A 23,255-nucleotide genomic window follows, 5' to 3' on the forward strand; every position below is an offset into this window, starting at 1 on the left:
ATACATTGGTTAGGTGGTTGACATTCCTTAGAGAGATTTGCTTGAGCCTTCTGTAACATCTGTAACACAGCGATATCAATTTGAGCAATAACTTTGTGTTCCTGAATGATGACTTTTGGTAAATCAGGTGCTTAGTTTCAGTTGAGTGTTGAAGGGATAGGGCATCTGCTTTTCTATTCTTAGTTCCAGGAATGTAGGATAATAGGAAATTAGACAGTGAAAGAAACAAAGCCCATCTTCATTGTCTAGAATTCAGATGTAAAGGGACAGTCAACACCAGAATTTTTGTTGTTTAAAAAGATAGATAATCCCTTTATTACCCATTCTCCAGTTTTGCAAAACCAACACTGTTATATTAATATACTTTTTACTTCTGTGACTAACTTGTATCTAAGCATCTTCTGAATGCCCCTAATCACATGACCTTTAGTTATTATCTATTGACTTGGATTTTAGCCAATTAGTGCAGTGTCTGCCACTAGCCACGAGCGTGATCACAATGCTATCTATATGGCCTACAAGAGCTAGCTCTCCCCTGCTGTGAAAAGTAAATATAATAGAGGCGGCCTTCAAGGGCTTATAAATTAACATATGTGCCTTCCTAGGTTTGCTTTCAACTAGAATACCAAGTGAACAAAGCAAAATTGTTGATAAAAGTAAATTGGAAAGTTGTTTAAAATTACATGCCATATTTGAAAAATGAAAGTTTTTTTTTGGACTTGACTGTCCCTTTAATATGAAGCATATTAATGTAGTTAGTGTTAAAATAAAAAAAGAGTAAGTTTACCTTCCAATAGATGTCTCTGAATTCTGAAAGAACTAACTTGTAAGCAGTTCCTTATTATATATACCATATGAGAGCTGTATCTTGTTAAATCTTGGATCTATCTGTGATAGCAGCTCATGCTCCCATATCTGAAGCATCCCCTACCTCCAAGGCAAATGCCCTGCTTCTGAAGGCCATTACTTGTGAATGCTCTTTTATAGGTCATTGCAGTTAAAGTGGCCACAAGACCTGCTAGACTGCATATTACAGGAGTGTCTGTAATAGGGTTTTAAAGCCTTCACTCTTATTTAACTCTGTTCTTAGACATATATTCCAAGTGTATAGAATACTGCTAAAGTATCTTTTTCATGCTTTTAGAGAGGGTTTTTTCTCTTTGCTCTCCATTCCATCTTTATATTTGTTTATTAGATATCATTGATTCTGACATTGATCTTGTGTAGTTATACAGGGAGCAAGTCTTCTATGGTTATTTAATGAAAATTGAGTTAGCTATGTAGCATACGTGCTTTTAAAGTGTTTCTTAATGACAATATGATTATTATTAACAGACCTATTCTTCTATGTGATCTATTTGTATTTAATGGTTCATTGTCAATGCTAATCATACTTTATTGGCCCCTCCTCAGTTGAAGTTACATTAAACGAAAACTAAAAAGCTATGTAAAATGTTAGATTTATATTATTAGCAGCCTGATCTTTGAGAGGGGGATTTATTTATATTTAAATCTCTGTACAGGGAGTGCAGAATTATTAGGCAAGTTGTATTTTTGAGGATTAATTTTATTATTGAACAACAACCATGTTCTCAATGAACCCAAAAAACTCATTAATATCAAAGCTGAATAGTTTTGGAAGTAGTTTTTAGTTTGTTTTTAGTTTTAGCTATTTTAGGGGGATATCTGTGTGTGCAGGTGACTATTAATGTGCATAATTATTAGGCAACTTAACAAAAAACAAATATATACCCATTTCAATTATTTATTTTTACCAGTGAAACCAATATAACATCTCAACATTCACAAATATACATTTCTGACATTCAAAAACAAAACAAAAACAAATCAGTGACCAATATAGCCACCTTTCTTTGCAAGGACACTCAAAAGCCTGCTATCCATGGATTCTGTCAGTGTTTTGATCTGTTCACCATCAACATTGCGTGCAGCAGCAACCACAGCCTCCCAGACACTGTTCAGAGAGGTGTACTGTTTTCCCTCCTTGTAAATCTCACATTTGATGATGGACCACAGGTTCTCAATGGGATTCAGATCAGGTGAACAAGGAGGCCATGTCATTAGATTTTCTTCTTTTATACCCTTTCTTGCCAGCCACGCTGTGGAGTACTTGGACGCGTGTGATGGAGCATTGTCCTGCATGAAAATCATGTTTTTCTTGAAGGATGCAGACTTCTTCCTGTACCACTGCTTGAAGAAGGTGTCTTCCAGAAACTGGCAGTAGGACTGGGAGTTGAGCTTGACTTCATCCTCAACCCGAAAAGGCCCCACAAGCTCATCTTTGATGATACCAGCCCAAACCAGTACTCCACCTCCACCTTGCTGGCGTCTGAGTCGGACTGGAGCTCTCTGCCCTTTACCAATCCAGCCACGGGCCCATCCATCTGGCCCATCAAGACTCACTCTCATTTAATCAGTCCATAAAACCTTAGAAAAATCAGTCTTGAGATATTTCTTGGCCCAGTCTTGACGTTTCAGCTTGTGTGTCTTGTTCAGTGGTGGTCGTCTTTCAGCCTTTCTTACCTTGGCCATGTCTCTGAGTATTGCACACCTTGTGCTTTTGGGCACTCCAGTGATGTTGCAGCTTTGAAATATGGCCAAACTGGTGGCAAGTGGCATCTTGGCAGCTGCACGCTTGACTTTTCTCAGTTCATGGGCAGTTATTTTGCGCCTTGGTTTTTCCACACGCTTCTTGCAACCCTGTTGACTATTTTGAATGAAACGCTTGATTGTTTGATGATCACGCTTCAGAAGCTTTGCAATTTTAAGAGTGCTGCATCCCTCTGCAAGATATCTCACTATTTTTGACTTTTCTGAGCCTGTCAAGTCCTTCTTTTGACCCATTTTGCCAAAGGAAAGGAAGTTGCCTAATAATTATGCACACCTGATATAGGGTGTTGATGTCATTAGACCACACCCCTTCTCATTACAGAGATGCACATCACCTAATATGCTTAATTGGTAGTAGGCTTTCGAGCCTATACAGCTTGGAGTAAGACAACATGCATAAAGAGGATGATGTGGTCAAAATACTCATTTGCCTAATAATTCTGCACTCCCTGTATTTCTATAGATGTATATGTAAAATGTGAGGTATATAAAGTTATGGATACAATACAAAGTGAACTATATGTATTTGATGTGTTGTACATTATTACTGGATTGTCAATGTTCTTTTTTGATTATTGTAAGTTAAGCTACCATTTGAGATGACAATTGTATTACTGATGTGTCAATAAAACTAAAGATGTAACTTTGGATTATGTATAGAAGAGCTCTGCTTCAGGCCTAACTTAACATCTCCAAACGAAGTTAAGCCCTGGCTTTTTCTGGTTTATTTTGGCAGTTCTTGACTAAATGTCCCTTAAGACCAAAATACATGCACAATCCTAGTGAACTGCATCTTGATTCTGCCTTTTGTATTGAGTGTTCCCACTTCCATGGGTTCCTTCTTACTGTGTCAGAAACACCACTGACATTACCACATTCCAGTCCACTCCCCCCTATCAAGGTCGCTAATGGAAATCAGTCTTCTCCAGAATTGTTATTGTTAAAAAGATAGATAATCCCTTTATTACCCATTCCCCAGTTTTGCACAACCAACACGATTATATAAATATACTTTTTACCTCTGTGATTACCTTGATCTGAGATAAGAGCCGGCCTTCAATGGCTTAGAAATTAGCATATGAGCCCACCTAGGTTTAGTTGTCAACAAAGAATACTAAAAGTACAAAGCAATTTTGATGATAAAAGAAAATTTGAAAGTTGTTTAAAATTGCATGCCCTATTTGATTCATGAAAGTTTAACTTTGACTAGACTGTCCCTTTAAGTGAGAGTTACTGTGACAAAGGTATACTTGGAAGGCACAGGGGCCAGAGTCAGGGGAATAGCAGGCAAGGCAAAGGGGCCTATTTTAGAAAGTGTGAGCGGACATGATCCGATATTGTGGATCATGTCTGCTGCACATCGATAAATGCTGACAGCATACGCTGTCTGCATGTATCATTGCACCAGCAGTTATTGTGAACTGCTGGTGCAATACCGCCCCCTGCAGATTCGTGACCAATCGGCCGCTAGCAGGGGGTGTCAATCAACCCGATCATATTGGATCGGGTTGATTTCCGGCGATGTCTGTCCGCCGCCTCAGAGCAGACGGACAGGTTATGGAGCAGCAGTCTTTAGACGGGGCATCAAGCTCCATACAGAGCTTAATAAATATGCCCCAAAGTCTCTAAACAATCTAAGGCCAGGGCAGGTGGCTGGAAAGTCAAGGTCCTTAAACAATCCAAGGTCAGGGTAGGCCAAGGTACGAACAGACTGAGAACAAGGAATAAACACTAGGTTACTGGAAACTGGCCAAACAAACAAACAATGAAAAAAGACAAGTTGATGCTACCTATAAAGGCCAAAGGGCGTGACTAGCAAGAGGTGAACAATGTGTACAATTACCCGTATAAGTGCATAAACAAAGTATTGTATGACGCTCATGGATAGCGAATATGGGAACAAGAAAGTACACCTGTCACATTGCCAGAACAAGTAACACGCCAATGCTGGCCCTGCACATGAACACAAGAAAATAATTCCTCCATAGTTGTGCAACCCCGATGACTAGAGATGGACACCCACCATCCCGGCAGGGAAGGTACCTGACATACTGGTTGTAGACTCAGTAGAAGAAGTAGGATGCTCCAAACAAAAGCCAGATAAATAGTGGTTCTTATGGCCTTTATGGCATGGCCTTTCTCTTGTTGTCTTTAAGGGTGTCTAGTATCAAGGCTTCAAAATGTCTATCAAAGCATCTAAGTGACCTGCAATATCTCGAAAGACCAGCACAAAAAGTCCATTAAAAAAGGCTGCATTTAATCACCTTGGCCCCTTGCAGCAGTTTCAGTAACACAGCCTCAGTAGTAGCTGGTTGACCTTGTGTTTCAAATACTGACTGCATTGTTTCCAGAAACAATTTGGTAGCATAAAGAATAAGGCCATCTTCCTCCAGGAGGAGAGACAATACCCTTTTAAATAGGGAGATTGCATAAGTAACTTGGGTTGCAGAGTAGGCAAACATTGTGAGATCATTCCTTAAACGAATGTATTGATTCAAACACAACATTCATCAGAGTTTCTGTCAAATTTTTCATGAATTGACAATTTTGGTACAGAGGAAGATCTAGACATTTGGAGGTTGGAGTCCGGTGCCATTTTAAGGGTTGGGCAAACTGGACTACAGCCCGGGTTGCCTGGGACATTTAAGGGTAATCTTGGAGAAATCAGTCCCTCTTCTGAAAGCGCACATTTGGTTTTGTCTTTCACTCATTTATTTAATTCCTGTTTACAGTACCACACACACAAAACATCTTCTACTCCTTGCTGGTGTTTTGGCAGCCTCTCCTCCCTACTCCTGGTTGTAGCTACTGCCTCCTTCTCCCTCAGTCCTGGTTGTGAAAAAAACTCTATTTAAAAAAAAAATCCAAGGTATCAGGCAGCACTAGCAAGCTGCATCTGAACACACATTGCTGTCATAAAATCTTGAATTGTAGTGTTGCTGACTAGTTGAGAAGGCAGTTAGGTGAGGCCAAAACTCTCCGATATTCAAAAAGTCCCAATATTCAAGAAGTGGTCTTAACACAGTACCACAATAAAGTTTCATCGCTGCATACCCCAATTAATTATGGCTTCAGACACATTCAGTGTGTGAGCAGGGCCGTCTTAAACACAGGGCAAAAGGGGCAGCTGGCCAGGGCCCAGTCTCTGTTGAGGGGCCCAAGAGTCCTAAAAAAAAATATATATAATTTTTTTTTGGTTCATACCAGACTGCTGATGTGACATGAGGAACACACACATTCAGTCCTAATACTGTCAGTCAAAAGTATTCTGCTTATATATTTATTTATTTTTTAAACTGTGCCAGACTGTGCCGGTGTCATGTGACATGCCAAGCTATTGCCATGTGCTGTTTTAGATGTGCACTGTGCAGCACTGAATGCAAAGCCCTAACTCGGCATCCAGCCATTCCCACTGCATCAGAAAAGGTCCTACTGAGGTTACCACTGTTACCAGGTAACTGCTCTGGTGGTGGGGATTGTTTCTGGGTAGGGCTGACTGTAGGCGCATGCAGCAGAAAGCTGGAGTGGCAGGCACATGAGGATTTGAGCATCTGTGCAGCTGCATACACTGCTCTCTTCAGTCTTGAGGCTGTGTGACTCATCTCACACTGTATCCATGCAGCCTTGGACAGACAGCATCATGTCTACTGGTCCCCTTATCCCTGCTCTTTCTGCTGTGGCCCTAAAATCAACTAACTGAAGTTTGTTAGGGGAACAAGTCTTTACCTTGCTTTGCTCCTGTTGGCTGCCCTAAATCTCTTTACCAGCTAACTTCACACCAGAACCACATTCAAAAGAATATTAAATTAATCCACAGTGGAGGAATTTATATATTTATTTACTTATTAGTACTGCTTAGTTTCACATATTGCAATTTATTTCATTTTTTTAAAATGATTTAGTTGTTTTTTGGGATGTTGGGGTGGAGAGCGAAATTTCATGGGGTGGGGGGGGTCAAGAATCTTTTTGCTCAGTGTCCAGTCAATATTAAAGACGGCCCTGTGTGTCAGTGGGGTACACTGGAGGGGAGCTGTATTCTTCTGAGTCCCCTATATTGCACTCCTCCACTGATTGTAGCATTTCTAAAGCACATCATGTCTTTCCCTTAGCCAGAGTGCAAGGTAAGCTTAGAGCTTACTATAAGCAGCTGATTGTGAGTAGATCATTAAACACATAGAAGCTGCATATTTCATTTATGCCAAGTTACTGACTGAGATCTGCTCTAAGAGCTGGCTTATTATTGGAAGAAGGAGTAGGGTTACCATTCTGATAAAACTAATAGCACATGCTGTCTATTTATAACAGGGGGCATAAATATAAACTCTAACACTTTTTTATTACAACAATGAAACGGAATAGGTTATCATCCCTTTAAAAACAAGTTTCCCCAACATACTTTTTATAACCATGATTAATTTTGAGCTACATGAATGCCCACAATACTATCTGTGATAGTTAAAGGGCACAAAACCAATTCTTTTATTTCAAGATTTAGAAAGAGCATGCAATTTTTTATTTTATTTTTAAATTATTTTTATTTGAGAAAACAAAGGAAGTATCACAGAAAGGAAGAACATAACCATATCAGTATAATTTCGGTATTGCTTTACATATGGAAGTAGACGAACAGAGAACTTCTTGAGTCACTCAATGATGTAACATATTAGTTCTAATAGTTCCTATAGTTCCATGTTTGTGTAATGTCACTTCCATTCATAGGCAATGAGACATAGTCCAATTGGATGAGCCTGCTGTTATGGACAGTTGTTCCATATCCGAAGATCGAGGTTCATGTGTTTCCTTTATATCTCTTATTTATAACATTTTAATCAAACTTTCAAAACACTTATCAATTCCTATCCATGTGCAGCATGGGGTGCTATATCATACAGAGTTACAACTACTGGGATATATGTGGTATCTTGAGATAAAAGAAAAGAAAAGGAAAAAAAGAGGGATAAAAAGGATCAGAAGAACAGAGACAAGTAAGGAAATAAATAAGTATGTTCTCCTCTCCCATCCCCCACCCCAAAGACAACAAACCTCCTCTACAGTATGTTTGCTAGGAGTATCTCACAGTCATCCTGACCGCTTTCATCTTCTGTCCGAGTCGTGTATAATGTAGTCCATTCCCCCCTCAGGGAGGCAGTCAATAGGATTTCTGATTGTGCAAAAGGCATAAGTATCTGTCTTTGCAGTGTGGGTGTTAGTGTTTGGAGGAAGCTTTCCCATTTGGTCAGGAAAGGTTGCAATCTTCGGTCTGTGTCCAGTTTCACATCAAATTGTTCAGTGAACAGATGTTTATAGAGATTGCGTTTAAATTGGGTGATGGAAGGGTGTTTCCTCTCCGTCCAAAGACATAGGATACAGTTCCTAGCTATCAGCATAAATAGAGTAAATAAGGAGTGATATTGTCTGTGCAAATTACCCCAACGGAACAGGCAGATCTGTTCCAAATGTAGTGTGATCCCAAACGTGCTAGAGAACCAATATTATAACCGGGACAAGAGCATACAATTTTAAACAACTTTCCAATTTACTTCTTTTATCTAATTTGCTTCTTTCTCTTCATATCCTATGCTGAAAAGCATATCTAGATAGGCTAAGTAGCTGCTGAGTGGTGGTGGAATATAAATGCCTCGTGTGATTGGCTCACCTATGTACATTGCTATTTCTTCAACAAAGGATATCTAAAGAATGAAGCAAATTAGATAAAAGAAGTAAATTGGAATGGCCCCTTCTCTGAGGCTGCAGACCTCAATATGCGCGATCATATGATTGACACTTCCTGCTAGCGGCTGATTGGCCACAAATCTGCAGGGGGCAGCATTAGACAAGCAGTTCACCAATCAGCCAATAGGATTGACCTCGCATTCTATTGGCTGATCAGAACAGCCAATAGACTGCGAGGTCAATCCTATTGGCTGATTGGATCAGCCAATCGGATTGAACGTTAATCCGATTGGCTGATTGCATCAGCCAATAGGATTTTTCCTACCTTAATTCCGATTGGCTGATAGAATTCTATCAGCCAATCGGAATTCAAGGGACGCCATCTTGGATGACGTCATTTAAAGGAACCGTCATTCGTCATTTAGTCGTCGGAATCGATGAATGCTCCGCGTCGGATGGCTTCAAGATGGAGCTGCTCCTCGTCGGATGGAAGAAGATAGAAGATGCCGCCTGGATGAAGCCTTCTGCTGGTCTGGATGTCCTCTTCTGCCAGGATAGGATGAAGACTTCTGCCGGTCTGGATGTCCTCTTCTGTCCGAATAGGATGAAGACTTCTGCCGGTCTGGAGGTCCACTTGTGCCCGGCTGGGTGAAGACGGCTCAAGGTAGGATGATCTTCAGGGGGTTAGTGTTAGGATTTTTTAAGGGGGGTTTGGGTGGGTTTTAGAGTAGGGTTGGGTGTGTGGGTGGTGGGTTTTAATGTTGGGAGGGGTTGTATTTCTTTTTTTACAGGTAAAAGAGCTGATTACTTTGGGGCCATGCCCCGCAAAAGGCCCTTTTAAGGGCTATTTGTAATTTATAATAGGTTAGGGAATTTTATTATTTTGGGGGGATTTTTTATTTTATTAGGGGGCTTAGATTAGGTGTAATTAGTTTAAAATTCTTGTAATTTTTTTTATTTTCTGTAATTTAGTGGGGGTTTTTTGTACTTTAGTTAATTTTAGTTAATTGTAATTAGTTTTATTTAATTGTAGTTAATTTATGTAATTAATTTAATGATAGTGAAGTGTTAGGTGTAATTGTAACTTAATTATTAATTATATCGTAGCTATCTTAGGGTTTATTTTATAAGTAAGTATTTAGTTTTAAATAGGAATCATTTAGTTAATAATAGGAATATTTATTTAGATTTATTTTAATTATATTTAAGTTAGGGGGTGTTAGGGTTAGGGTTAGACTTATGTTTAGGGGTTAATAACTTTAATATAGTGGCGGCAGTGTAGGGGGGCAGGAAAGAGGTTAATAACTTTAATGTAGGTGGCGGCGGTATAGGGGGGGCAGGATAGGGGTTAATAACTTTAATGTAGGTGGCGGCGGTGTAGGGGGGGCAGGATAGGGGTTAATAACTTTAATGTAGGTGGTGGCGGTGTAGGGGGCAGGATAGGGGTTAATATGTATAATGTAGGTGTCGGTGGGCTCCGGGAGCGGCGGTTTAGGGGATAAACAATTTATTTAGTTGCGGCGGGGTCCGGGATCGGCAGGATAGGGGTTAATAACTTTATGTAGGTGGCGGTGGTATAGGGGGCAGCAGATTAGGGGTTAATATGTATAATGTAGGTGGCGGCGGGGTCCGGGAGCGGCGGTTTAGGGGTTCATATATTTATTATAGTTGCGGCGGGGTCCGGGAGCGGCGGTTTACGGGTTAATAACTTTAATTTGGTGCGGGGGGCTGCGGGAGCGGTGGTTTAGGGGGTAAAACAGTATAGTGTGGGTGCTTAGTGACAGGCTAGCAAGAAAGCTGCGAATAAGCCGATGAGCAGCGAGATCGATGACTGTTAGTTAACAACAGTCCGCTGCTCATTGCACCATACTTGGTGCGCGGCTTTTTGACAGCTTTCTTGATAAATTTGGCAAATCTATTCAGGTCCGCGGCGACGATTTTAGGCGAGCGTATTGGGGCCGTCTAATGCAGGTAAGCAGACAGCTTGATAAATAGAGGCCTATCAGTGTGTTTAACCCTTTCCCAATATTAAAATGTTCTAAAACATTGTTTTGCATCTCAATACCCCCTTAATCACAGTGCACACACTAGTTTAATTATTTGTATGTTTTGTTTTATTTATTTTGTATTAACATTAGCAAGAAAAAGTTGCAGGTTGAAAATAATATATTTCCATATTTACAGTGGTCTTATCTTTGTGCGCATGTGGATGTATATGGGTATTTATGTATATGTGTGTGCATGTCTTGTATCTGTAGTAGGGATGGGCGAATGTTTCTCAACATTCAAAAAATGAAACGAATTTCAACACCTTCGTTCGTTTCGAATTTCAAATGTTTGTGCAACAGTCTAATATTCGTTTAATGTAATAGTATTTCTAATGCTCTCTTTAAATGTAATATTCGATTCAAACTTTTCTAATAATTCGATTCGAATTATGCAATATTTGAATTTGAAAAATTTGAATTCATATATTTGTAATAGTATTTCTAATGCTCTCTTTAAATGTAAAATTAGACTTATGCAATATTCAAAATAGAAACATTTGAATTGAAATATTTGTATCTATTATGTATAAATTTACTAAATTCCCTACCACATGAATATTGTACTTCTGAATAGTATTTGTTAAATTAAATGTTACATTCGAAATTTCGAATGTGGATATTCAATCTGTTTATGAACATTCGAAAACAAAAGTAACATCCGAAAACCGGAAATAACATTCGATTACCGAGTTTTAATGGATTTTCATTCTTATCAACATTCGATTGTCCAAAATGAAGGTCCACAGGACTATTCGTTCTACCAAATGAATTACACTTTCAGCACATTCACCCATCCCTAGTCTGTAGGTGTCTCTATTGGTGCTTTGTTCAAAACTAAATGGTTGAGACATGGGAGGCTCTACAATAAAATTTGGGGGCACATTTTAGAATTTTGCCCTGGTACCAAAATTCTCTAGCACGTGCCCTGTTGGAGTCCACAGTGGGAGCAGGAGTGACTTGTCTATGAGATAATGAAGCTTGCATATAGGCCTTGAACATCTTAGTTAAATGACCTAATTTTTGAATATAGATGTGCAGCATGTGCTCTCAGAAGCTGTGGGAAATACTGTGTCATACTACAAATGCTTTGAAATGATGCAGACACAGTGACAAGATAAAAAAATTATGTGGTGCGAAAACAGACGCAACAGCCCGAAAATGATATGGGAGTGAAAAAACTGATGCCAGGATACCACAGCGATACAGACACAAAAGTGTGACAGTTTGGAAAACACTTTTTTTGGCATGAGATATATATTTATATTTATAATTTATTATATAAATCTTGCACAACATGAACAGAGATACCAATTAAAGGGACAGTCTGCACCAGAATATTTATTGTTTTAAAAGATAGATAATCCCTTTATTACCCATTCCCCAGTTCTGCATAACCAACACAGTTATATTAATACACTTTTTACCTCTGTGAATATCTTGTATCTAAGCCTCTGCAAAATGTCCCCTTATTTCAGTTCTTTTGACAGACTTGCATTTTAGCCAATCAGTGCTGGCTCCTAGGAACTCCACGTGCTTGAGCACAGTGTTATCTATATGAAGCACATGAACTAACACCCTCTAGTGGTGAAAAACTGTCAAAATGCCCTGAGATGAGAGGCGGCCTTCAAGGGTTTAGAAATTAGCATAGGAACCTCCTAGGTTTAGCTTTCAACTAAGAATACCAAGAGAACAAAGCAAAATTGGTGATAGATGTAAGTTTAAAAAATGTTTAAAATGACATGCCCGATCTGAATAAAGTTTGTTTTGGACTAGACTGTCCCTTTAAAAACAACATTGCTTAAGTTATGCTATGTTTGTGCCCTGACACTACCATATCTGAAATACTCCTCATCTAACAGTAATATAATATCATGCAAAAAATATAAATGCAAAATAATTGAACTTGAAGTCTTTATTTATAAGGTTAATTGTATCCAGCATCTTCAATCAAGCAAAAAATTCATGACAGTCAGATAGAAAAGGTTATATGTTTGTATTGTTATATGTCATGAGGTCGGTGGGGTAAAGATCATGATAATATGTCAAATGTGGCATCATCAATTATATCACTGATAATGTTATGTATGATGTCATCAATAAAGAACAGTGAGGTCGTGAAATTGCCTAAGACAATACATTTGCTGGATACAAAAATGTTATGGCAAAAAAGTTGTTAAAGCCAATGTTTAAACATTTTATAGTAGTGCTATTTGTATTCTTATGAGCAATACGCAAGACATTTTCAGCTTGCAGTATCAGATCTGTATTTATGATGTTGCCCTTAGCAATTCTAGAGAAATAATCAATAAACAATTAGCCTTTTCTATAAAAAGTGCTTTAAAATGATCTAGTCTGCTATGGTAATTCATATCATATGCTAACAGCTACAGTATATGTCTGTTGACATAAAGTAATGCTGATCATGTATGATTTATTGATCTTAGTTTACAACTATTTGTAATAAAATCAATCGTAATTGTCCAGTAGTTTAAGTAATATCTATCAAAATAAAAAATAGCAACAATAAGAAAAAATTAACATATATGCAATAAGCTTTATGTATAGAGAGTTTATGTATTATTTACTCCTTAAACACATTTTTTTCAATTTTTTAGAGGCATTTTTCTCAACAAATCCCGCTGCAAAACACATCAATACATTTCCTCTATTTTATAAAATATGACTCAATTCTGAAAAAGTTGGGAGAGTATGGAAAATGCAAAAAAACTAACAAAAAGAGTCATTTCAAAATTCAATTCACCCTGTACTATATGGAAAGTACATTATTAACAAAATATTTGTTGTTTTACTTTGTGAATTTAATGTATTTTTGAAAATATACAATCATTTCAAATCTGATGATTGCAACAAACTCCAAAAAAGTTAGGACAGTCTACTGTTTACCACTGTGAAACACCACCTTTTCAGAATGTGGTTTGGCATTGTCCTGCTGGAAAATGCAGGGGCGTCCCTGGAAAAGACGACGTCTGGATGGCAGCATATGTTGCTCCAAAATGTATACATATCTTTTTGCATTAATGGTGCCCTCACAGATGTGCAAGTTACCCATGCCATGGGCACTGACACACCCCCATACCATAACAGATGCTGACTTTTGGACCTGACGTTAGGGATGGCAAATGTTTCGCAACATTCGAAAAATGAAAGAAATTTTAACATATTCGTTTGTTCGAATAGAATTTCGAATGGTTACATAACATTCTAAAATTCGATTTTCGAATGTTCGGTTTCGAATTTTACGATTACATTTGAAAATATTAATTTAAAAAAAATTTGAATTTATATTTGTAAAAGTATTTCTAATGCTTTCTTTAAATGTAATATTCAAATTATGCAATAGTCGATCGAAATAGAAACATTTGAATTGATATATTTGTATCTATTATGTATCAATTTACTAGAATCCCTCTACCACATAAACTATTGAACTTCTGAATAGTATTTGTTAAATAGAATGTTAAATTCGAAAGTGACATTCGAAAATTGTAAATAGCATTCGATTATAGAATTTTTAAGAATATTTGTTCGTATCAACATTCGGATTTGTAATTCGAATTCCGGTTATAACATTCTTTCTAACATTCGAATTCGGAAATTTACACATTCGCCCATCCCTACCTGACGCTGATAACAGCTTGGATGGTACTTTTCCTCTTTGGCCCGGAGAACATGACAGCCTTAACTTGCATCTGTGGATGCAGCAGCGATTGGCGTTGATTGACAAAGGTTTACCAAAAGATTCCCGAACTCATGTCAGGATATCCATTACAGACAGTGAAGCCAGAGGAATCAGAAATTACACGCATTCAGAAGTGGTTTTCGGTCTTGCCCTTTACGCACCGAGGTTTGACCGGATTCCTTGATTTATTTTTATTTTACAGGCAAGTTTGTAGGTAGAATAGTTATTAAATAGTTATTAACTATTTAATAACTACCTAGTTAAAATAAAGGCAAATTTACCTTTAAAATAAACCCTAACCTAAGTTACAATTATACCTAACACTACACTATAATTAAATTAATTACCTAAACTAACTACAATTAAATACAATAAAATAAAATAAAATAAATTACAAAAAAACCCCCACTAAATTACAAAAAAAATATTTACAAGAATTTAAAACTAATTACACCTACTCTAATCCCCCTAATAAAATAAAAAAGCCCCCCAAAATAATAAAAAGCCCTACCCTATACTAAATTACAAATAGCCCTTAAAAGGGCCTTTTGCGGGGCATTGCCTCAAAGTAATCAGCTCTATTAAAATACACCCCCAACATTAAAACCCACCACCCACACACCCAACCCTACTCTAAAACCCACCCAATCCCCCCTTAATAAAACCTAACACTAACCCCTTGAAGATCACCCTACCTTGAGAAGTCTTCACCCAGCCGGGCCGAAGTCCTCAATGAAGCTGGACGAAGTGGTCCTCCAGAGGGGCAGAAGTCTTCATCCGATATGGGCAGAAGAGGACCTCCAGACTGGCAGAAGTCTTCATCCAGGAGGCATCTTCTATCTTCATCCATCCAGAGCGGGTCCATCTTCAAGCCAGCCGACGCGGAGCGTCCTCTCCAAACGAAGTCCAACTGAAGAATGAAGGTTCCTTTAAATGACATCATCCAAGATGGCATCTCTTGAATTCCGATTGGCTGATAGGATTCTATTAGCCAATCGGAATTAAGGTAGGATTGAGCTTGCATTCTATTGGCTGTTCCAATCAGCCAATAGAATGCGAGCTCAATCCTATTGGCTGATTGCATCAGCCAATAGGATTTTTCCTACCTTAATTCCGATTGGCTGATAGAATCCTATCAGCCAATCGGAATTCAAGGGACGCCATCTTGGATGACATCATTTAAAGGAACCTTCATTCTTCAGATGGACTTCGTTTGAAGAGGATGCTCTACGTCGGCTGGCTTGAAGATGGACCCGCTCCGCTCCGGATGGATGAAGATAGAAGATGCCGCCTGGATGAAGACTTCTGCCCCTCTGGAGGTCCTCTTCAGCCCGGATCGGATGAAGACTTCTGCCCCTCTGGAGGACCACTTCGCCCGGCTTCGTTGAGGACTTCGGCCCGGCTGGGTGAAGACTTCTCAAGGTAGAGTGATCTTCAAGGGGTTAGTGTTAGGTTTTATTAAGGGGGGATTGGGTGGGTTTTAGAGTAGGGTTGGGTGTGTGGGTGGTGGGTTTTAATGTTGGGGGGGTATTGTACTTTTTTTACAGGTAAAAGAGCTGATTACTTTGGGGCAATGCCTGCAAAAGGCTCTTTTAAGGGCTATTTGTAATTTAGTATAGGGCAGGGCTTTTTATTATTTTGGGGGGCTTTTTTTATTTTATTAGTGGGATTAGAGTAGGTGTACTTAGTTTAAAATTCTTGTAAAAATTTTTTTTGTAATTTAGTGTTTTTTTTCATACTTTAGTTTATTTAATTTAATTGTATTTAATTGTAGTTAGTTTAGGTAATTTATTTAATTATAGTGTAGTGTTAGGTATAATTGTAACTTAGGTTAGGATTTATTTTACAGGTAAATTTGTACTTATTTTAGCTAGGTAGTTATTAAATATTTAATAACTATTTAATAACTATTGTACCTAGTTAAAATAAATACAAAGTTGCCTGTAAAATAAAAATAAACCCTGAGATAGATACAAATGTAACTATTAGTTATATTGTAGCTATATTAGGGTTTATTTTATAGGTAAGTATTTAGTTTTAAATAGGAATAATTTATTTAATTGTAGTAATTTTATTTAGATGTATTTAAATTATATTTAAGTTAGGGGGTGTTAGGGTTAGACTTAGGGATTAATAACTTTATTATAGTGGCGGCGACGTTGGCGGCGGCAGATTAGGGGTTAATAAGTGTAGTTAGGTGGCGGCGACATTTGGGGCGGCAGAGTAGGGGTTAATAAATAAAAGTAGTGTGTCAGCGATGTTGGGGGCAGCAGATTAGGGGTTCATAGGGATAATGTAGGTGGCGGCGGTGTCCGGAGGGGCAGATTAGGGGTTAATAATATTATGCAGGTGACGATGATGTTGGGGGCGGCAGATTAGGGGTTAACAAGTGTAAGATTAGGGGTGTTTAGACTCGGGGTTCATGTTAGGGTATTAGGTGTTAACGTAAAATGTATTCCCCATAGGAATCAATGGGGTTGCGTTAGAAGCTGAACGCTGCTTTTTTGCAGGTGTTAGTTTTTTTTTTAAGCCGATTCTGCCCCATTGATTCCTATGGGGAAATCGTGCACAAGCACGTTTTGCCAGCTCACCGCTACCGTAAGCAGCACTGGTATTGAGGTCAGGTGTGGAGCTAAATTCTGCTCTACGCTCAATTTTTTGTTGCTAACGCCGGGTTAAAAAAACCCTGTAATACCAGCGTTGTCTTAAGTGAGTGGTAAGCATATACTGCGCATTAGAAACGCAAGCCTTACCGACAAAAACTCGTAATCTAGCCGAATGTGTTTTCAATATAGTACAGGGTGAATTGAATTTTCAAATTACTCTTTTTGTTTACTTTTTTACATTTTCCATACTGTCCCAACTTTTTCTGAATTTGGTTTGTACAACAGATCATTGCATACAATTTACCAACTAGCAGAATCCATTCAGTGAGGTATTCAAGCTGTTTCAGTATAACTAGATTCCAGGGGGCCGATTTATCAAAGCTTCAACTGATAATACAATGGAATCCACTTGAATCTCGCGTCATTTTTTATGCAAATTGAATCCGCCATAAGTAACAAAGCATCAACATTGTCAAATGTTGAAATGTGTGACGTGATTTACGCTGCCGCAATCTCAATCCAACGCAGATCGATGCTTGCGTCATTCCAGATGTTTCGAATTCACATTCAACTCTATTTGACCCTCTTCCCAATTTATCAAACATTCAAGAGGTACGCTTGCATCTTTTCCGCTGCAGCGTACCTATCGTTCAAAACACCACTCTTGAGGCTGCAAATGCCATAGAAATCAATAAGAGTCTGAAAACCCAGAAAGGTTATGTTAGATGCTGCAAGAGAAAGAAGCGTATTACATATTTATGTAAATTAGAAAGTTGATTACAATTGTATACTCTTTCTAAATCACACAGACAACAAAGACGCATGTCCAGTATGTAAATAATATTGTAAATAATAATATTATAATCACATGTAATTTCAAGGGACAGATTTATTTCAAAATTAGTTTTAATGACAGGTAATGTCTGTCTGGCAGCAGGACTAGTAGATATAGGGATAAAAAGGAAATAAATACATTACATACTATAGCTAACTTCCTTTACTTGATTAATCTAATATCACCATGTTTAACACATCTAATACAAGTCCCCCTGCATTTCGCACCAAATTTGACGCAATACTTCGCACCTAATTGGACGCAATACTCAAACTCCTAAACAACCCACAAACTAGTGAATTTTCCACCACTTTTGATTGGGAAATGCATAATCACATTATTTATGACATCAGCCAATCTGATTTAAATATACATTTTAGGCCGCAGCCATGATAAGAAGTGCCTCTTACTAGCTCGGAAATTATCTTGATTATTTGGACATTTATCTCTAACTTTCGGAGCTATATCTCCAATTTATTTGTTATATATCCTTTAGAGAAGAGGACTGTTTTCTAAGGATCCTATTTTTACCGCATATCTACACCGTAGGAGATCCTAACCAACTGAGACACCTGGCTGCGGCCCAACTCTCTCATCTCTCCCCCCCCCCGGCCTCACATTAAGCTGGGTAAATCGGCTGTAACTGAGTACGGAGAGATTTACATACTGAGAAGGGGTGCAAATCACTGCCCACTATCGCTTACAAAGAAGATAAGAATACACTTCCCCACGATGGAACCCGCACTAGCAGCCTTATTGCAATTATTCTCTCGCAAGCTGGACGGACATCGCATCTCCCTCATGGCGGCGCTTAACTCAGAGAGCATTGACGAGGAGGAGGCTGTGAGCCTCATCGACAGGCGCCATGTTTCCCACATGCTTATGCCCTGATATCTCACCCGGCAAAACTAAGCTGAAACCGGACCCACTGGAGATGCGGCCGGTCGACAGTGGGTTCCGGTTAGGTCTCTCCCTGAAGCACTCAGCTATACATCAGCTCTGCACCACTGCGAACTTGCCAACGAACAAATCTTTAAAGCACCCAGCAGACTCTCTGACAGCCATAGGGTTTCATCAGTCGAACTTTTGCATGCTCCAAGTGGACTTCTTTGGATTAGCTACCCACGAGCCAGACTTTACAATCCGCTGGGCATAGGATGAAACAGTTTGGTTACTTGCAGCGACAGGGTCTCATGCCTTCAGCCAGGGATCTAATTCTAACTTTCCTGATATTCACTCCTATTTACCCCCCTACAGTTTCATAGTTGTTAGTGATTTTCACATTACTTGTTCAGTTCCTTGAGATGTTTTTCATGTGTTGTGGTGACACAGCGAGATTCCTGATACTTTAATGTCGTTAAAATCGTGGGGTCCTCTATGTTGTAAAAATTACATTTGAACTAACTCCATTTCACTGTATTTTTTTTTCTCTTATATATTTAGGCAAGCCAAGCTCATTAGTAATCTAACCCACATATGAGTGCCACGTAGGGTATTCAATTTGCCTAATATTAGACTATATCTCTGTAACCAATGTCACACTTTGGTATGTATGGAAGGTTTGAAATGCTATGTGCTTACACCATTGATTGCTTATAGTGATACTTGCCCATTATTTAATACTATGGGATTAAACAGAGTTAGTGCTTACTAGGACACATATATTGCAGAGGTCTGTCTTTCTTATTCACATTTATTCTCTACCCTTAATTCATACAACTACCTAGCCCCCTACTTTCTTATCCACAACTCCTCCAGCACCTTTTAGTACTCTCTACTCCTTTATTATTGCTCCCATATGAACCCTTTTACGGTTATATGAGCTCAGATTGATTTATCTTACAGTTTTCATCCACAAAAGCTACATATACATATAGACCAGTAAGAGCTGTGAGATCTCCCCAGTTACTCATTGCTATATAGACAGAGAAGATATTATAACACACTATGTGTGGCCATTTTTATCCATTTGGCTCTCTAGCTCTCTTCAGCTTCAAAGTGTTATTTCTCTTATACTGTCTTATACAACTAAGCACAATTTACAAGCCCCATTTGACATATCATCCCTTTTAGGCCCCATCCCTATCCCCAAACATAGTGGAATTACCCTTGTCACTAGACAATTTCAGACAATACAGTCCTCCCTTGTCCTCCCCTATATAGCCCGGTATTGAACACAGATCCCTTTAGCGACCACACCCCTGGTTAATATCATCCCTGCTACCTACATAGCCATCTCCACATATTCACTACACCCCCCCTATCTTTATGTGGCAGATTGCACTTACATAGATCTCTCTCCTATTAATCCCCAGATGCAACCCCTATCTTTAATAACATATTCTAAGAGGTCCGGTTTATATAATAAGAATACCCCCCCACCCCTCTTTGAGCGGCTCTGGCCCGCTGCACTTCCTTACCTTACACCCTGCTCACTAGCTAAGCTCATCATTTACATGCCTTAAACCCTTTTTTTTCTTCCTTTTTTTTATGGAACCATAGATTAACTACCTTCTCTTAGAGGGGATATGCTAGATCTCCACTAATCTATTTAAGCATAAATTTCTCTTACTTTCCTTTATTACATGGGTTTTCCCTCACCATTCTACATATAACCTGAGCTTTAGCTACCATTACCTATTTAATACTGAAAACTGAGGTCACTTTAATAGCAACTCAACATTGTGTAATAATTTAGACATGATCTTCCTATTAAAACTTGTTCACAGAACACAACTTACCAGTTAAGCCTACCTTATAATACAGTTCTGTATCTGAAGCTCCATTTTTTCATATATCTAAATGTTACCTATTGTGTACCTATACTGTCTGTTCACGACAATATTAGTTTCTCATTTTGTTCTGCAACTCTATTGATCACGGTAATGTTGAGCTGTTGTCTATCTGACTTATGTATATTTTTGAAACCTCAATAAAAAAAATAATTTCAAAATAAATATACATTTTAAACTATCACTAACTAATCAAATTGCTCAATACTTGTGTCATTGATCACTCATCAGAACTTGTTCAATTTGTTATATTGTGTATTATACTTTGAACGTATGTATATGTGAAATTAGTATTAAAGTTAAACATTGATAATGACATTAGGACACACAGTGCAATATTTTTGACAATGATTTTAAAAATTGATTGATAATTGATTCAATATAAGCTTAAAATGATAGCTCAAAGGGATAGTCCACCTAACATTAAACTGTCATGAATCAGATAGAGCAGAAATTACAATTACCTCTTTACTGTCATTCATGATATTTTCAGTGTTTTTCTTCCTTCTCTTGAATTTCATTTTCAATAAGGAAGGGTTACACAAGTGCAGAGAGAAAACTAGCCCAACTCTTAAAATATTCATTGATTGCAAATAAATACATATGATACCCTGATTACATTTTATATTTGCATATTATTCTTGCTCAGAATAATAATATATTTACACTATATACATATAGTGGTATAAATAAACACAGAGATGTGAAAGACAACATTGTTTATAACAAAATAAAATTTAGGGGCATGTAAATATGTTTGGAAAATATTTCTAACATAACACATATATACGTATATACAAGTATGTGCAAAGATATATGTACAAATTCTAGCATTAATAATCATTTTAAAAAAGAAAAAAACATGAGATAGTTATATCATGATTTCTAGAAATACAAATACACATTAATTTATGTGAAAATATCATCTATCAGATTTTTTGTATACCAAATAAATAAAACAATGAGATATTATTGTTTGTTTAGGTATAAATCTAGCTATTTCTTGGACATTAACAGATGAAAAATAAAAGATTAGCTTTAGAGATATGTGCTTGTTCAAGGACAGTAATTATATGGTATAAATAAAGTAGGAAAAAACAGAATATCCGTGACATCGATGACTCTTATTTATCAACAGTCCGATGCTCATCGCTCCGTACTTGATGAGCGTGTTTTTGACAGACTTTTTAATAAATAAGGGCATCATATGTGGATTCATGGCAGCAATGTTTGGCGATATCTGGCGAGCGTATTGACTCCAGCGAATGCACCAAGATTGACGCTTTGATAAATCGGCCCCCAGGAGTCAATTTTAAATCCAAGTTATATGTGTCTGGAAAGGAATTCTAAATGTAAATAATATTTCTATATATTATGATCTAAAGCAATCAAATATTGTATGGTAGACTACACAGCTTTCTTGACATTTAGGATGTTCAACTTTATTTTCAGAGGTAAATTAATATTAATTGTTTTTAGAGGGAGCACAACACAAAAAGATGAAATAATATTAAGACACCCAACTCTGCATTAATGTTTTGGTAAATTTATTTGGAAAAAAATGTTTGCCATATTTTTTAATTCTCAACTCACTCCAATAGCTATGGTTTCAAATGAAAGTAAAATTGAATAAGTAATTTCCCTTATTTCAAATGTAAGAAAAATATTTCAAATAGTGAAATTATCATTTGAATGCTGATTTTTAAAGACTTGTATTCAAAGATAGTCTAGCAGATACTACATTTAAATGTTTCACTATTTAAATAATTTATTAAAGGTAAATATACATTAAAATTAAATGTATCTTTTTTTTCTCTTGGTTGGCTTTGTTGAAGCATGCTGAGGTTTGGTTGTGTGCACATGTCTTAACAATCAAGAGAAAGAGGTTAATTTAATAATAATAATAATAATAATAATAATAATAATAATTTTAACTACTTTGTCCTTTTAACACCTACTAAGGCATATACAATAATAAAATATCATGTATTTCAACTATGGACACTTATTCGTTCTATAGAACTCCTGTGTGTGTGTGTTGCTGCCATAAACTAGTTAAGATTCCTTGGCTGTGTGTGCTACTGACAGAAATAAATCCCTGCTCAGAGGCAGTAGAGGTTTATGGACCCTGACTTACATGGGTCAGGTAACAGAGCAAACAGATCATAAAAGCCAGTTAATGCTAGGACAAATATCAGTTTATATTTTGCTGTAGGCGTAACCAGGGTTACTCTTAGCATTTGCGCGGCCCTAGGCAAGACAAATGTATGAGGCCCCTAAGCCCAGAGCTGTTCCCCCCTCCCCCCGTATGACCCACATGTCTCCTAACATTTAGTGTGTCCTATATAAATAACACTATATATTACACCACCTGATATCATAAACATTTTCTTAACTAAATACAGGTAGCCCTCAGTTTACGCCGGGGTTAGGTTCCAGAAGGAATGGTTGTAAATCAAAACTGTTGTAAATTGAAACCCAGTTTATAATGTAAGTCAATGCGAAGTGAGGGAGATAGGTTCCAGGCCCCTCTCAAAATTGTCATAATAACACCTAATACATTATTTTTAAAGCTTTGAAATGAAGAATTTAAATGCTAAACAGCATTATAAACCTAATAAAATAATCACACAACACAGAATATATAATTAAACTAAGTTAAATGAACAAAAACATTTGCTAAACAGCATTATAAACCTAATAAAATAATCACACAACACAGACTTCACTTGCATCTTTCTGCAAACAGTTCTTTCTATGCATTCCAATCTGGACTGATTTATAGACAGGAAGATCTTGTTCCTTTGAAATCTGCTCGATAGCTCAGGTCTGGTTAAAATGATTAATTTCAGCTTGCTTGGCTTTGCTGCAACACAAGTGGACAGCTCCACCTACAGGCTATTTTAATAAATGCACTGCTTCTCAATGCTTTTCAATAGCAGTCACATGACTGGAAAAAAAGGTTGTTAT

This window comes from Bombina bombina, chromosome 5 (assembly GCF_027579735.1).
Source record: "Bombina bombina isolate aBomBom1 chromosome 5, aBomBom1.pri, whole genome shotgun sequence".
Taxonomy (NCBI): domain Eukaryota; kingdom Metazoa; phylum Chordata; class Amphibia; order Anura; family Bombinatoridae; genus Bombina; species Bombina bombina.